The sequence below is a fragment of the Lithobates pipiens genome, unplaced genomic scaffold (assembly GCF_037356315.1).
Source record: "Lithobates pipiens isolate NorthernLeopardFrog02 unplaced genomic scaffold, aLitPip1_a1.2 Scaffold_3, whole genome shotgun sequence".
NCBI lineage: Eukaryota > Metazoa > Chordata > Amphibia > Anura > Ranidae > Lithobates > Lithobates pipiens.
Window position 1 is genome coordinate 231695131 of NW_027507790.1, and position 18354 is coordinate 231713484.

Sequence of the window (18354 nt, forward strand, 5' to 3'; positions counted from 1 at the left end):
TTGTGACAATTCAGGACTGTGGAGGAGAGGGAAGGTCAGGGTAGGCAAAGAAGAGGGTGCAGGAGATGATCACCAGCAGCATGACATACAGCAATAACACCTGCACCGTGATAGAGTGATCTGACACCAGCACCGTGATAGAGAGCACTGACACCTGCACCGTAAGCAGCCCCAGGAGGAAGTCAGCATAGCACAGGGATGGTGGGAGCCCCTCATAATGAGCATAGCACAGGGATGGTGGGAGCCCCTCATAATGAGCAAAGCACAGGGATGGTGGGAGCCCCTCATAATATGCACAGCAGAGGTACAGCCCCAGGAGGAAGTCAGCACAGCACAGGGATGGTGGGAGCCCCTCATAATAAGCAGCCCCAGGAGGAAGTCAGCACAGCACAGGGATGGTGGGAGCCCCTCATAATAAGCAGCCCCAGGAGGATGTCAGCATAGCACAGGGATGGTGGGAGCCCCTCATAATAATCAGCCCCAGGAGGATGCCAGCATAGCACAGGGATGGTGGGAGCCCCTCAAAATATATGCACAGCAGAGGTACACCCCCAGGAGGAAGTCAGCACAGCACAGGGATGGTGGGAGCCCCTCATAATAAGCAGCCCCAGTAGAAATATGACACCGCTCAACCTCTTCAAACAGGAGGGTACGGGCATATAGTACGGTGTGCTTTTTTTGGACAAGGAAGTGAGCCAAATGAAGAAAGGAGGTCTGTGTGCTCGATTAAAAAAATTGTTTATAGACATATACATGGTCTACTGGTCACATGTGTTGAATTCCTCCGAGATCCATGCCTCATTCATTTTTAGAAATGTGAGGTAGTTAACACTGTCGTGAGCTAGGTGAGTACGCTTATCGGTCACGATCCCCCCTGCTGCGCTGAACGTCCTTTCGGACAGGACACTGGATGAGGGGCAAGCCAACAGTTCGATTGCAAATTGGGCAAGCTCTGGCCAGAGGTCAAGCCTGCCCACCCAGTAGTCCAGGGGTTCATCACTCCTCAGAGCATCCACATCGGCCGTTAACCCGATGTAGTCGGACACCTGACGGTCTAGGCGTTCCCTGATGCTGGATCCGGATGACACCTGTCGATGGGTCGGGTGAAAGAATGACCTCATATCTGAAGTCACCAACACATCTTCAAACCGGCCTCTTCTTGCAGGCGCTGTTGGATTGGTACCCGCAACTCCTTCTCTGGGAGTGGGAATTGCTCCTCTGCCAGCGCACACAAAAGCAGAATGCAGCATTTCTCGAAGCAAGGCCTGGAAGTGCTCCATTCTGACAGCCCTCTGTGACGGCGGTAACATTTCCACCATTTTGTGTTTGTACCTGGGGTCTAAGTATGTTGCCACCCAGTACTGGTCCTTGACCCTTATGCTTTTTATACGGGGGTCCCTATTAAAACACTGGAGCATGAAGGCCCCCATTTGCACTAAAGTGGAAGCGGTGTGGTGGCCTGGCTCCTGCTCATCATCCAGGATAATGTCGTCTTCTTCATTCTCCTCTCCCCATCCACGCACAACAGGGATCCCAGAAATGTTTAAAGCATGCTCTTCTTGCTCCTCCTCATCTGCCCCGGCACCATCCTCCTCTGACTCCTCTTCAGACTCCTATTGTTCACTTGTCTCAGATAGAGTAGCCCCCCCTGGGAATTCATCCAGCATTGCGACTTCCTCATCTTCCCGCTCCTGCTCCTCCACAGCTTGATCAATGACACGATGCAATGCACGCTCCATAAAGAAGGCATAAGGTACCATGTCACTGATGGCGCCATGGCTGTGACTGACCAGTTTGGTGATCTCCTCAAATGGCCGCAGAAGTCTGCATGCGTTGCGCATGAGCAGCCACTGGCGCGGTGAAAAAAACCCTAGCTCCCCAGAACCTGTTCTGCCGCAAAGTTCATACAGGTAGACGTCAACTGCACGTTTCTGCTGGAGCAGCCTATCAAGCATATAGAAGGTTGAGTTCCATTGCGTCGGGCAATCGCAAATAAGACGTCTGACCAGCAGATTGTGTCGCCGCTGAATGTCCGCAAGGCGAGCCATGGCCGTGTAAGATCTTCTGAAATGGGCCGAGAATTTCCTTGCCTGCCGCAAGATGTCCTGGACCCCAGGGTATTTGACAACAAATCGCTGCACGACCAAGTTTAAGACGTGTGCCATGCATGGCACGTGCGTGATTTTGCCCTGTTTCAATGCACCAAGCAGATTGGCACCGTTGTCACACACCACTTTACCAACTGTCAAATTGAGCGGTGTTAGCCACTGATCTGCCTGTGAACGCAAAGCTGAAAGGAGTGCCGGGCCGGTGTGGCTCTTGGCTTCCAGGCACAACAGACGCAGCACGGCATGGCAATGTCTCACCTGGCATGTCGAATAGGTTCTGGGGAGCTTGGGCGGCGCATCGGAAGGGACGCTAGCAGCGGAAAAGGAGGAGTCAGCCGAGGAGGAGAGGGAGGAGGATGGAGTAGGAGGAGGAGGAGAAGAAGAGCCAGGCCTGCATGCAATCCATGGCGGTAAAACCAAATCTACACGGGTGCCACGGGTTACATGCTTGATGACCGTCAGAAGGTTCACCCAGTGGGCAGTAAAAGTGATATACCTTCCCTGCCCGTGTTTGCTAGACCACGTGTCTGTGGTCAGATGCATCTTGGCACCGACACTGTGTGCCAGAGATACATTCACTTGCCGCTGAACATGGCCATATAGCTCTGGGATGCCCTTCTCTGAGAAATACTTCCTTCCTGGGACCTTCCATTGTGGTGTTCCAATGGCCACAAATTTTCGAAAGGCCTCAGAGTCCACCAGTTTATATAGCAGTAGTTGGCGGGCTATGAGTTCTGACAAGCCAGCCGTCAACTGTTGGGCAAGAGGGTTATCCGGCGTCATTATTTTTTTACGCTCGAACATTAGGCCCATGGAAGCCTGCCTTTTTTGCAGAAAAACGTGAGCTTGGCGTGATGGAAGGTGGAGTGGAGGACAATTGTGAGGAGAGAGGAGAAGGAGAAGTAGAAGACGAGGCTGGAAGGTGAGAGCCTGGAGTGTGGCTTTGTGTGTTCCGTTGCTCCCACTGGGCTCGGTGATGGCTACTCATGTGTCTTCTTAAGGCGGTCGTCCCTAGGTGAGTGTTGGGCTTACCGCGACTAATGCGTTGACTGCAAAGATTGCAGATGGCAACGCTATTGTCAGCAGCGTTAAAAAAAGCCCACAATGCGGAGCCATGTGCCGATGTCCTGGGAGCGCCAGATGTGACCGTACATGGTCGATAAATCGCTTCTGATACATTAGCAGTCTGCTTTGTCCCTCCTGTGCAATGTAAGTTATTCCTGCTTCTCCTCCCTATCTGCTGGTCCATATCTCCCTCTGAACTCCCCTCCTCTTCCTCTCTTGTGGGCACCCACGTGACATCACTAGACACGTCATCATCGATGTCACCTTCCCCACCGCTATAAGTAGAGATCTCGGAGTAGGCAGCAACCCCGGGGACCAACCTCCTCCTTGGGCTGATCTGGGTACTGTCGTCAGACTGCTGAGTAGCGGTTGTTGCTACCTCCTCTTCCTGATCCAATACCAAGAGTGGCTGCGCATCAGAAATGTCTTGATATGGATCGGAAAATAATTCCTGTGACTCAAGCGGAAGGTATGTGGTTGTGGTGGTGTTGTTGTTGGTGGTAGTGTCTTTGGGGGTGCACAAAGCAGAGAGTGCAGATCGAGAGGATGAGGAGGGTGCAGAAGAGTAAGGCTGAGTGAGCCACTCAACCAAGTCTGGTGCGTCCTTTAAAGTAATTGAACGCACCTTCTGCAACTTCCCACTTTGGCTCACGCCTGTTGCTCCTGCCCTACCCCTACCACCCCTGCGGAAGGGCCTGCCTCTTCCTCTGCCTGTCATTTTTTAAATGATCCTGTGACAAAACTCTCAGTCCCTATACTGATAAAGGACTGCTGCAGTATAGGGCAACAGTCAGACTCAGCAGTAGTAGTGCACCTCAACCCTATGTATTGAGGACCTATACCAGTCCTTAACGAATAGCAGACTGTACCTCACTCAACCCTATGTACTGTAGCACCCTAGACCTTACCAGTCCTTATAAGGACCTTTGTGGAACAAGTAGGTTGTGAATGATTAGCAGACTGTACGTCAGTCCCTATACTGATGAAGGACTGCTGCAGTATAGGGCAGCAGTCAGCAATAGTGCACCTCAACCCTATGTATTTGAATGATTAGCAGACTGTACGTCAGTCCCTATACTGATGAAGGACTGCTGCAGTATAGTGCAGCAGTCAGCAGTAGTGCACCTCAACCCTATGTATTGTGGACCTATACCAGTCCTTAAGGAATAGCAGACTGTACCTCACTCAACCCTATGTACTGTAGCACCCTAGACCTTACCAGTCCTTATAAGGACCTTTGTGGAACAAGTAGGTTGTGAATGATTAGCAGACTGCAGCAGAAGGGCAGCAGTCAAGTATAATATTCTTTCTATATTTGGAAGAAAGAATATTATACGTGTACAAGCCTATTACCATACCAGTCCTGAAAAGAACCTTTGTGGACCTAATAGTAACAGCTACTGATTAAACTGACTGTCCCTCACTGCCTCACACACAGCTTCCTGTCTGTCCCTATTTAAACTGACAAAACAGAGGCTGCTGGAACAATAACTTGAATAGCACTTTTGTGAACCTAATAGTAACAGCTAATGATTATTAAACTGACTGTCCCTGCAGCACACAGCGTCATGTCCCTTTCTCTACACTGACAAAAGACACTCAGGCTTCTGCAACAATCACTAGCACAGCACTGCCTCAAACCTATATCCTAAACTACACCTAACACCTATACCAGTCCTGAAAATAACTTCTGTCGACCAAATAGCTAGCGATTTGGGTCACTGCAATCTCTCCCTGCTCCACACAGCAACCTCTCCCTATAGTGACAGAAGAAAGAATGTAAAATGGCCGCCGGATCGGGTCTATTTATAAGTTAGGGGGAATGTCCAAGTGTCCATGTGCTGTAATGTCTCAATTGGCTGTCCTGTACCCCATGATGGATGTGTCATCATAGGTCAAAGTTCTTTTACACAGTAAACACAGAAGTCCGCCGGGCGAACAGCGGCAATAGTCCACCGATCGGGCGGACGGCGAACAGCCGAAATTTGCCGTGAAACGACCGCCGGGCGAACCGTTCGGCCATCCCTACCTACCATGATGATGTTCTATGTGACCAGGATGTCCAATGCAAGATGTCACCTGTGACTTGAACTCCAAGGGTCATACATACACCCACACCGAAGTTGGTGTATGGGGAAAAATAAAAGGAAAAAAAGCCTCCACATAGAGCAGGTCACTCTGGTAAACGTTTATTCAAAATAAAAAATATAAATAAAAGTGTTTGTAAAAGTACAAACCATCAATTAAGATGAGTACAAAAAACAAGACAGTTTAAAAAAAGCATGGTAGATCCGGCCAGCAGGCTATGTACCCGAAATGTGTCGCACAATCGTGCTTCAACTGGGGCTTCAACCAGAGTGACCTGCTCTATGTGGAGGCTTTTTTTCCTGTTTTATTTTTCCCCATATACCAACTTGGGGAAAAACTTGGGGAAATCCATCGGGAAAAATCTGATGGATTTTGTGGTCAGAATGTCCGACCGTGTGTACAAGGCATTGCGTTTGAGTTAGGACCTGTTAAAGCACGGGTCTCAAACTGGCGGCCCTCCAGCTGTTGTGGAACTACAAGTCCCATCATGCCTCTGCCTATAGGAATCATGCTTTTAACCATTAGCCTTGCAATGCCTCATGGGAATTGTTCTGCAACAGCTGGAGGGCCACCAGTTTGAGACCCCTGTGTTAAAGACTTACCATAGGAGACAGCAATTCTGCAAGTGCAGATGTGGCTTCTTGCTGGTACCTTTCCCTGCACAGCTGTTCCCTTATTGAAGTCTCAGTCTGCCAATTGAATTTGCAACTACCTAAGGGTATCCTGGGCCTCTTTTCCACAAAAATACAAAAAGGACTGTTAGGAGAAATTAAACCTCTTTTACATCCAAGAAGTGTCTGTTGCTCAATGACTTTCACCATCTTTGCACCCAATATGCCTCACAACTCACTACATATTAAATGTCAGCTATCTTTGGCCTTGGAGGTCCTCATTAGACGACAAGGCCAGAGACCTTGCTACAGTAAATACGTTCAATTTTCATTTAATTAGTACAGTTTTTGTCAAAAAAATAAATAAATAAATAAAAAAGACTACACATTACATAACTTCCTAAGTTGTATTCTGAAGAATTTTCATTTTTAATATGAGACTAGCATGTCAATTTTTTTTATTTTGATAGGTAAATTTAGTTGCCACACTGTAGTCAGTGTGTGGCCGTAATGTTGGTTAAAAGCATAGTTTGGCTCACTGTACTCAGTGAGCTGCAATGGTTTAGTCAGGCCTGATCTGTGTACTCTGCTGCTACCAGTCTGCCTAATAGCTCCCTATGTATCCAGGCAACTTGAGATTGCAAATGGCATCCTAAATATTGATTCTGCCCCGGCCTAATCCAGAGAGGTAGGCTCTGAAGGTGGGTTGCGTAACCTTATCCATTCTTGGAGCACACAGAGTTCTGTGTTTTGTCCCAGAGTGGAGTCCAGCCTGGGGGGGGGGTGGGACAATAAGGAGGCCTCAGGTGGGTGACCTGGGGGAGAAATGCTGAGACCCGGGTGCTTGGAAGAAGCTGACTTAGGGGAGCTGTCGTCCACAGATCTGTCTGGTGTCACTGGAGGGCATCACTTGGAAGACTGGAAGGAGCATTCCAACTGTATTTGTGCCTTGTGAGTACAGACAGATTTTGGGGACCTTGTGCTCTACTGTCTTTCCCCGAAAGTAAGACATCCCCTGAAAATAAGACCTACTTCTAGTTTTGCCTCTCGCTGTAATATAAGGCACCCCCCCTGATAATAAGGCACCCCCCTGATAATAAGGCATCCCCCCGATAATAAGGCCACCCCTGAATATAAGGCCCCTAAAGCTACCATAAGGTGTCTGACTCCTCTGGACCATAGCGGTGGGCGCTGCCACGCAGCTCACTGATTGGCCGCAGCACAGCCAGAGCTGTTCAGGCAGGTAGGTGCGAGGTCTCTTTAAATCAGTGTGATGCGGCCGGCTCTCTGGATGACGAGTGATGTCACCTGTCATCAGAAAGCCCGCCCTACCGCCAGCACAAGCTGCCACCTTCTGCCGCCTGCTGCTCGCTCTGCTCTGACGGAGTCTGGCTGACTCACAATTAGACAGTGAGTCGTGCTGGGCAGGAGTCGGGCACATTGTGTGGAATCTGGCCTCCCCAGACACACAGGGGTGACTGAGGTGGGGGGGGGGGGGGGTATCTGGTAAATGGTGGGGGATGTCTGGTAAAAGGGGGGATGTCTGGTGAAGATGGGGGGGGGAGAGACTAAATAATCCACTGGCACAGAGGTGGGTGGAGGGGGACTCACTTAAAATGGCACAGGGTGGATTTGAGGGAGGGGGGAATCAAAATGGCACAGGAGGATCAGAAGGGGGCGGAATCAAATGTGTACCCTATTCATCTTCATGGAAAAATAAGACATCCCCTGAAAATAAGACCTAGCACATCTTTGGGAGCAAAAATGAATATAAGACACTGTCTTATTTTCGGGGAAACGGGGTAGCTATCCCTCTGGTGCCTTATAGTCAGCTGTGGGTCTATTAAAGGGGCCACCGACTGGTGTCCTGAAGAGCTCTGTCAAGAAACTTTCTTACTTAAAGGGACTTTGCTCTACTACTACTACTACTAATTAAAGTGATACTAATGTCTTTTTGTTTTCTTCAAAAATAACAAACATGTTATACTTACCTGCTCTGTGTAGTAGTTTTGCACAGGGCAGGCCAGATCCTCCTCTTCTTGGGTCCCTCGCTCACACTCCTGGCCCCTCCTTCCTGTCAAGTGCCCCCACAGAAAGCAGCTTGCTATGGGGGCACCAGAGCCAACCCGCATCTCTGTGTTTCTATTCAGACATGGCACCGGGGTTCGGCCCGTCCCCGCTCTATCCTGATTGGCTAATTGATTTTGATTGACAGCAGCAGGACCCAATGGTGATTCTGCTGTTTCTCAGCCTATCAGGGAGGAGAGCCCTGGACAGCTGAGGCACTCGTGCAACATTGCTGGATTGAGATGGGGCTCAGGTGAGTATTAGGGGGACTGCTACACACTGAAGTTTTTTTTTTTTTTTTTGGTGCATAGAATGCATTAAGATGAAAAAACCTTCTGCCTCTACAACCACTTTAAGCTTAAAGTAAGAGTAATGCCCCGTACACATGGCCGAACCTTTCGACGCAAAATGTGTGATCGGATTGTGTTGTCGGAAATTCCGATCATGCGTGGGCTGCATCTGACTTTTTCCATCGGTATTTCTGACACACAAAGTTTGAGCCCAGGATCTAAAATTTTCCGACAACAAACTCCGATCGTTTAAATTCCAATCGTGTGTAGACAAATCCGACGCACAAAGTGCCACACATGCTCAGAATAAACTACGAGACTAAAGCTATTGGCTACTGGCCCATTTAAAGTCCCGTCGTACGCGTTCTACGTCACCTCGTTCTGAACGATCGGATTTTCTGACAACTTTGTGCGACCGTGTGTATGCAAGACAAATTTGGGCCAAAATCCGTCTGAAAAATAAGACAGATTTTGTCATCGGCATGTCCGACCGTGTGTACAGGGCATAAGTCCAACTGTCCATAATTCTTACTCTTGGAGTATACCACCCTCATCCCTATCCAAGTTCTCCAAAAATAAAAGTAAAAACAACATGCCCTAGACTGGTCTTTGGAGAAAGAATGAATGAGCCTGTTGACAAGTAATTCCTGCATCTCCTATGGGAGCAGAGCTACACTTGTATTTTGTTATGCAGCCCTTTTATAATAAGCTGGCAGGGAACATCCCAGAAAACAGAAATGCACCTTTTGTAGCAATGCACCACAATGCACGTCCATCCATCGGGAACGCGCACTGGGTGTCATTCAGAATGCAGTGACGCAGTGTTGCCACATGTGGTAATGCAACCGTTTATGTGCCTGTACCTGCTATGCAAACGTATGAACCCATCCTGGAATGTATGTCACACCAAAGAAGCACCCCTTTTAGGCCCCACCCATAATGGTAAACATTTATTCCTATACAAGGTAGCAGGTATTCGCAGCCTCATTCATTACAGCCTCCTTTCAGCCTCTCACACATAAAAATGGAGGTTACAAAACGAAATCATGGCACGGGATGCTGCAGTCCCACCCAGAGGCAGCTTCTGAATATATAACTCCTGCTCTCCAATATTTTGAATTGAGCGGGTACCCATTTTTCACAGGCTCCCGCTCCCCCCCTGCAGGCTCTTGGGACACATCACAGGTCCCAGGAGACTGGGGGACCATTCACGAGGCTAAGCGCAGGTTGCACAGTGCAGCTAGCAACTGTCTGTGAAGCCGTAAGGTTCACAGTCGGCTTCCCACAGTTAAGACTTTTACTTTACTTTTTATTTTTTCAATCTCTATAAAAGAGAATTTGTAGAGGTGGTTGGTAAACATTCAGCTCCCTCCAGATATTTTCTATGGGATTAAGGTCTGGAGACTGGCTAAGCCACTCCAGGACCTCAATGTGCTTCTTCTTGTGCCACTCCTTTGTTGCCTTGGCCATGTGTTTTGGGTCATTGTCATGATAGAATACCAATTAACGACCCATTTTCAATGCCCTGGCTGAGGGAAAGGAGTTTCTCACCCAAGATTTCACTGTACATGGCCCCATCCATCGTCCTTTTGATGCAGTGAAATTGTCCAGTCTCCTTAGCAAAAAAACACCCCCCCCCAAAGCATAATGTTCCCACTTCCATGTTTAACGGTAGGGATGGTGTTATTGGGGTCATAGGCAGCATTCCTCCTCCTCCAAACACGGAGAGTTGAGTTGATGCCAAAGACCTTGATTTTGGTCTCATTTGACCAAAACACTTTCACCCAGTTCTCCTCTGAATCATTCAGATGTTCATTAGCAAATGTCAGACGGGCCTGTACATGGGCTTTCTTTAGCAGGGGGACCTTGCTGACACTGGATGATTTCAGCCCTTCATGGAATAGTGTGTTACCAATTGTTTTATTGGTGACTATGGTCCCAGCTGCCTTGAGATCATTGACAATATTCTCCCATGTACAGTAGTTCTAGGCTGATTCCTCACCGTTCTCATGATCGTTGAAACTTTACGAGGTGAGATCTTGCATGGAGCCCCAGACCGAGGGAGATTGACAGGTTTTTGTGTTTCTTCCATTTGTGAATAATCGCACCAGCTGTTGTCACCCTCTCACCAAGGTGCTTCGTGATGGTCTTGTAGCTCAGTGGTCATCAACCCTGTCCTCAGGGCTCACTAACAGGCCAGGTTTGCAAGATAACTTAAATACATCACAGGTGATATCATCTGCTGCTCAGTGATTGCAGTATTCTAGTCTTCATCCCCCTAAGGTAATACATAAAACCTGGCCTGTTAGTGGGCCCTGAGGACAGGGTTGATGACCACTGTTGTAGCCATTCCAGCCTTGTGTAGGTCTACAATCTTGTCCCTGACATTCTTGGCCAGCTATTTGGTCTTGGCTAGGGATGAGCTCAGGCGTGTTCGCATGGAACACGTGCTGAGCCCACCAGGAAGCTGGCGCAGCACTGAGCTAATCACAGGCAGTTAGACATTGCCCCAATGTGCAGCTGCAGTGATCGGGCAATGTCTCACTGCCTCTGATTTAGCGCAGCGCTGTGCCACAATGTCGCAATCCAATAAAAATCGCAGATCTCCACTATTACAAGTAAAAAAAAAAATGCAATAAATCTTTCCCATAGTTTGCAGACGCTATAACTTTTGTGCAAACCAATCAATATATTATTGCGATTTTACCAAGAATATGTAGAAGAATGTATCTTGACCTAAACTGATGAGGAAATTTTGTTTTGTTTAAAACATTTTTGGGGATATTTATTATAGCAAAAAGTAAAAAATATCATTTCTTTTTCCAAAACTCTCACTTTTTTTTGTTTATAGCGCAAAAAATAAAAACCACAGAGGTGATCAAACACCACCAAATGAAAACTCTATTTGTGGGGAAAAAAGAGCGCACATTTTATTTGGGTACAATTAGCAGTGCCAAATTGTAAAAAGTCCTCTGGTCAGGAAGGGGGTAAAACCTTCTGGGGCTGAAGTGGTTAAAAAGCAAATCAATTTATAACTTTTTTGAAATGCATTTTTCTGGATATTTTTGTTGTCCTGTCTCTCACTGTTAAAATAAACCTACCATTAAAATGATATACTGATCATTTCGTTGTCAGTGGGCAAACGTACAAAATCAGCAGGGGGTCAAATACTTTTTCCCTTCGGGGTATCTGGCCCCAGGAAAAATGTTTGCTTTTACGTACACTTTAACTATTTGTTATACGGCACAATTTCAACATTTTAGCATTTTTGACACTATAACCTTTCACACATGCTGTCCAACCAGATCCGCCTGTCCGATTTTCAGGTTGGACCCGATCGGACGCTCCATTCACCTCTATGGAACGGCGAAGAATATCCCCCACTTTTTTTTTCTATTTTTTTTACATGAATATACCTACCCTAGGACATTGTGAGCTGCCATGATCCAGTCCTGAGAGGACGAGGAAAAGATAATTGTGTCTTAGTTACTAACAAGTTACAAAGTAGTTCCAAAGTAGCAGTCATAGAGTAACACAAAGTTCAGCTACAGATGATAAACCTACACACAGTGCACAGCACAGCATTCTACAGTCCAAGGACAGGACTTTTATTCATAGTCTACAGGCAGGAGATTTCTCAGCCAATCACAGGGAGCATGAGGGAAATCACCGTGCGCTGCATCCAATGAGCATTCAGCTTCCTCTGACAGCGGAGAGGAAGAAGGAAGTGCTGTGTACACAACACAGCTGAGCAAGAAGAATAACTGATCATCACAGTGCAGGTAATACTGAGAGATCACTGAGCTCTATAGAGGGGATGTGTCATGTATAGAGATCACTGAGATCTATAGAGAGGACGTGTCATGTATAGAGATCACTGAGATCTATAGAGAGGAATGTGTCATGTATAGAGATCACTGAGCTCTATAGAGGGAATGTGTCATGTATAGAGATCACTGAGATCTATAGAGAGGGATGTGTCATGTATAGAGATCACTGAGCTCTATAGAGGGAATGTGTCATGTATAGAGATCACTGAGCTCTATAGAGAGGGATGTGTCATGTATAGAGATCACTGAGATCTATAGAGAGGATGTGTCATGTATAGAGATCACTGAGATCTATAGAGAGGACGTGTCATGTATAGAGATCACTGAGATCTATAGAGAGGAATGTGTCATGTATAGAGATCACTGAGCTCTATAGAGGGAATGTGTCATGTATAGAGATCACTGAGCTCTATAGAGAGGGATGTGTCATGTATAGAGATCACTGAGATCTATAGAGAGGACGTGTCATGTATAGAGATCACTGAGATCTATAGAGAGGAATGTGTCATGTATAGAGATCACTGAGCTCTATAGAGGGAATGTGTCATGTATAGAGATCACTGAGCTCTATAGAGAGGGATGTGTCATGTATAGAGATCACTGAGATCTATAGAGAGGACGTGTCATGTATAGAGATCACTGAGATCTATAGAGAGGACGTGTCATGTATAGAGATCACTGAGATCTATAGAGAGGAATGTGTCATGTATAGAGATCACTGAGCTCTATAGAGGGAATGTGTCATGTATAGAGATCACTGAGATCTATAGAGAGGGATGTGTCATGTATAGAGATCACTGAGCTCTATAGAGGGGGATGTGTCATGTATAGAGATCACTGAGCTCTATAGAGAGGGATGTGTCATGTATAGAGATCACTGAGCTCTATAGAGGGGATGTGTCATGTATAGAGATCACTGAGCTCTATAGAGAGGGATGTGTCATGTATAGAGATCACTGAGCTCTATAGAGGGAATGTGTCATGTATAGAGATCACTGAGCTCTATAGAGAGGGATGTGTCATGTATACAGATCACTGAGATCTATAGAGAGGATGTGTCATGTATAGAGATCACTGAGATCTATAGAGAAGGATTTGTCATGTATAAAGATCACTGAGCTCTATAGAGAGGATGTGTCATATATAGAGATCACTGAGATCTATAGAGGAGGATGTGTCATGTATAGAGATCACTGAGCTCTATAGAGGAGGATGTGTCATGTATAGAGATCACTGAGCTCTATAGAGGAGGATGTGTCATGTATAGTGCCTTGAAAAAGTATTCATACCCCTTGAAATGTTCCAAATTTTGTCATATTACAACTAGGGATGCACCAAATTTCGGCCGCCAAAACATATTGGCCAAAAATGGTGTTTTCGGGGCGCATTGCGGAAAGAAAAATCTTGTTGATAATGTGGCCGAAAATGGGGGCAGGGCCTGGGTGGGCTCCCGCCCTCCCGCCCGCTGGTGCCACCCATTGCAATTCAGTTCACAGCCCCAGGACACACGGAGATGCCGCTCTGATCCGGGCACGGGTGAGGCTGCATTCAGTCACATATGATGAGCAATGGCAGGCTGTATGAGGGGAACGGGCAGGCTGCATCTGACGGACACTGGTGAGGCTGGATTGATCTCTTGTATCATGTCTGGGGCGGCACAGTGGTGTAGTGGTTAGCACTCTCGCCTAGCAGCAAAAAGGGTTGCTGGTTTGAATCCCAACCACAACACTATATGCCTGGAGTTTGCATGTTCTCCCTGTGCCTGCATGGGTTTCCTCCTGGTACTCCGGTTTCCTCCCACACTCCAAAGACATGCTGGTAGGCTTCTGTCCAAAAATTGGTCCTAGTATATGAATGGGGACCTTGGCTTGTGGGCTCCTTGAGGGTAGGGACCAATGTGAGTGTGCAGGGACCAATGTGAATGTACAGGGATTGGGACAATTGTAGACACTCACTCAGGTGTACCATGTCTGAAGTCTCTGACCATCTCCTATACTATGTCCGCAGTCTCTGACCTTCTCCTGTACTATGTCCGCAGTCTCTGACCATCTCCTGTACTATGTCCGCAGTCTCTGACCATCTCCTGTACTATGTCCGCAGTCTCTGACCTTCTCCTGTACTATGTCCGCAGTCTCTGACCGTCTCCTGTACTATGTCCGCAGTCTCTGACCGTCTCCTGTACTATGTCTGCAGTCTCTGACCATCTCCTGTACCATGTCTGCAGTCTCTGACTGTCTCCTGTACTATGTCTGCAGTCTCTGACTGTCTCCTGTACTATGTCTGCAGTCTCTGACCATCTCCTGTACCATGTCTGCAGTCTCTGACTGTCTCCTGTACTATGTCCGCAGTCTCTGACCATCTCCTTTGACCATCTCCTGTACTTTGTCTGCAGTCTCTGACCATCTCCTGTACTGTGTCTGCAGTCTCTGACCATCTCCTGTACTATGTCCGCAGTCTCTGACCGTCTCCTGTACTTTGTCTGCAGTCTCTGACCGTCTCCTGTACTATGTCCGCAGTCTCTGACCGTCTCCTGTACTTTGTCTGCAGTCTCTGACCATCTCCTGTACCATGTCTGCAGTCTCTGACTGTCTCCTGTACTATGTCCGCAGTCTCTGACCATCTCCTCTGACCATCTCCTGTACTTTGTCTGCAGTCTCTGACTGTCTCCTGTACTATGTCTGCAGTCTCTGACTGTCTCCTGTACTTTGTCTGCAGTCTCTGACCATCTCCTGTACTGTGTCTGCAGTCTCTGACCGTCTCCTGTACTTTGTCTGCAGTCTCTGACCATTTCCTGTATCAGATGGTTACAGACTGGGGACATGATATAAGAAATGGTTGGAGACTGAATTTCCTTGAGCTTTTCTCGCACCAACGGTGCCAATAATGGCCGACAATAAATTTATATTAATTTAAATTGATGATATTAATTAAAAAGTCAAATATAATACAATTGAATATAAAAATATAAAGATTTCTTAAAAACTGTTTATTTTCGGTTCTGTTTTCGGCATAGGGTATTTTTCATTTTCGGTATCGGTTTCGGCGCTAAAAAAATCCATTGGGTGCACCCCTATTTACAACTAAACATGTAAATGTATTTTATTGGGATTTTATGTGATAGACCAACACAAAGTGGGTTATTTACTAAAACTGGAGTGTGCAAAATCTGGTGCAGCTCTGCATAGAAACCAATCGGCTTCCAGGTTTTATTGTCAAAGTTTAACTGAACAAGCTTAAGTTAGAAGCTGATTGGCTATCATGCACAGCTGCACCAGATTCTGAGTGCACAAGTTTTAGTAAATCTAACCCAAAGTGTCACACCATTGTGAAGTGGACAGAAAAGAAATGATAAATGATTTTCAACATTTTTTACAAATAAATATGTGAAAAGTGTGGTGTGCATTTGTATTCAGCCCCCTTTACTCTAATACCCTTAACTAAAATCTAGTAGAAGCAATTTTGTCTTCAGAAGTCACATAATTAGTAAATGGAGCCCACCTTTGTGTAATTTAATCTCAGTATAAATATAGCTGTTCTGTGAAGCCCGCAAAGGTTTGTTAGAGAACCTTGGTGAATAAACAGCACCAGACAGGTCAGGGATAAAGTGGAGAAGTTTAAAGTAGGGTTATGTTTATAAAAAAATACCCCAAGCTTTGAACATCTCACAGAGCAATGTTCAATCCATCATCCAAAAATGGAAAGAGTATGGCACAACTACAACCTACCAAGACATGACCGTCCACCTAAACTGACAGGCCGGGCAAGGAGAGCATTAATCAGAGAAGCAGCCAAGAGGCCCATGGTGACTCTGGAGGAACTGCCGAGATGCACAGCTCAGGTGGGAGAATCTGTCCACAGGACAATTTATAGTTGTGTACTCCACAAATCTGGCCTTTATGGAAGAGTGGCAAGAAGAAAGCCATTGTTGAAGGAAAGGCATTAGAAGTCCCATTTGCAGTTTGCGAGAAGACATGTGGGGGACACAGAAAACATGTGGAAGAAGGTGCTCTGGTCAGATGAGACCAAATGGAACTTTTTGCTCTAAAAGCAAAATGCTATGTGTGGCGGAAAACTAACACTGCACATCACCCTGAACACACCATGAAACATGGTGGTGGCAGTATCATGTTATGGGGATGCTTATCTTCAGCAGGGACCGAGAAGCTGGTCAGAGTTGATGGGAAGATGGATGGAGCCAAATACAGGCAATCTTATGCCGCGTACACACGTAGCAGACTATCCAGCGGACTTAGTCTGGCGGACTTTCCGCCGGACTGTCTGCCAGACTTTCCAAACGAGCTACTTGCCTACACACGGCACTTTTTCAGCGGACTAATACGGCGTACTAAGTCTGTCTGATTATCCACCGTACTTTTGAAATGAACGGACTCGCCCACACACGCGGAGGAAAGTCAGTTAATTTTGAGCGCGTCTCCAGGTAGCCGAGGCCAGCGAAGGAGGCGTCGCTGGCCCGTCACCTGGTATGGACTTAAAGGGGAACCCCTACGCCGATAAATCGGCGTGGGGTCCCCCCCAGGTCCATATCAGACCCTTATCTGAGCACGCTACCCGGCCGGCCAGGAAAGGGGGTGGGGGCGAGCGAGCGTGCCCTGAACAGGGGGTGGTGCCTTGGGGAAGGGGGGGCCACCCCACCCCAAAGCACCTTGTCCCCATGTTGATGAGGACAAGGGCCTCTTCCCGACAACCCTGGCCGTTGGTTGTCAGGGGTCTGCGGGCGGGGGGCTTTAATAAGGGGGCCACCGGATACCGGCCCCCCACCCTATGTGAATGAGTATGGGGTACAATGTACCCCTACCCATTCACCTATGAAAAAAAGTAAAAAAAGCAGAACACACAAGGGTTAAAATAGTTTATTGGACAGCTCCGAGGGTCTTCTTCCGTCTTCGGGGGTCTTCTCGCCGGACTCCTCCGCTATCTTCTGCTCTTTTGCTAGCTCTTTCACTAGCGGAGGAGCCCAGCTTTCTTCTTCGCTGCCGCCCTCTTCTTCCGACTTCGGGGGGTCTTGTCCTCCTCTTCGGTTCTTCTTGCCGGGCCACCGCGCCTTCTTCTAGCTCTTTTACAAGCGGTCTTCTGTCACCGCTGCCGCTGTCACCGTCTCCTGTTCTTCTCTTCTTCTGTTCTTCTCTTCTGGAGATGTTGCCTCGTCGCTGCCTCTGGTCACAATGGCAGGGATGCGGCGTGCGGCGACTTATTTAGGGACATCACAGGATGATGTCCCCGCCCATTATGATGTCACAGTCCCAGCATCCTCTTTTCCACCGGATTGTTTGATCGTGTGTACGAGGCATTAGAAGAAAACCTGTTAGTGTCTGCAAAAAACTTGGGACTGGGGTGGAGGTCCACCTTCCAGCAGGACAACAATCCGAAAAATACAGCCAGGGCTACAATGGAATGGTTTAGATCAAAGCATATTCATGTGTTAGAATGGCCCAGTCAATGTCCAGACCTCAATCCAATTGAGAATCTGTGGCAAGACTTGAAAATTGCTGTTCAGAAGCTCTCCATCCAATCTGACAGAACTTGAGCTATTTTGCAAAGAAGAATAGGCAAAAATGTCACTCTCTAGATGTGCAAAGCTGGTAGAGACATCCCCAAAAAGACTTACAGCTGTAATTGCAGTGAAAGGGTGTTCTACAAAGTATTGACTCAGGGGGGCTGAATACAAATCCACGCCACACTTTTCACATATTTATTTGCAAAAAAATGTGGAGAACCATTTATCATTTCCTTTCCATGTCACAATTATGTGACACTTTGTGTTGGTCTATCACATAAAATCCCAATAAAATACATTTACGTTTTTGGGTTGTAACATGACAAAATGTGGAAAATTTCAAGGGTATGAATACTTTTTCAAGGCACTGTATACTGAGTATTGAGCTCTCTATATGTGTCCATATAAACTGCTGCCCATTGAAACTAACCAGGTCTAATTTTTCCAATAAGATAACAATCTGGTTACTATTGCCAGCAGTACAATTTCTGCTCTGGTCTCCGGTGTCTAGAGCAACCTGTGATTAGGCTTTACCGTAGAAAGGCAATTAAAAAAAAAAATACTTTGAATAGGGTGAATCTCCCTACTGGGGTCACAGGCAGCATTACAGACCTGACAGAGGTTCTAAACCTTCTCTAATCTATCTAAAGTAAATAAAAAGTTTTGCTTTTAGTTACTTTTTAACTCTTCTCAATGAAGCTTAGATTCCCAGGCCAATTTTAGCAAGGTTCGGTTAAGTGCATATTTTATTGATTATAACTATGATTATTTGCTTACAAT

The 18354-nt window shown here is 46.8% G+C and overlaps 1 protein-coding gene across 2 annotated transcripts in view; it reads left to right on the forward strand.

The window, feature by feature from the left end:
- Positions 1-11857: 11857 nt before the first annotated feature.
- The window catches only part of AMACR (alpha-methylacyl-CoA racemase), a 97859-nt gene continuing 91362 nt past the window's right edge, over positions 11858-18354 (forward strand). For both annotated transcript variants that reach the window (XR_013263967.1, XM_077462887.1), the window contains exon 1: positions 11858-12011. The gene's annotated coding sequence lies outside the window, so the exon portion shown is untranslated. The remainder of the gene's footprint in view (positions 12012-18354) is intronic.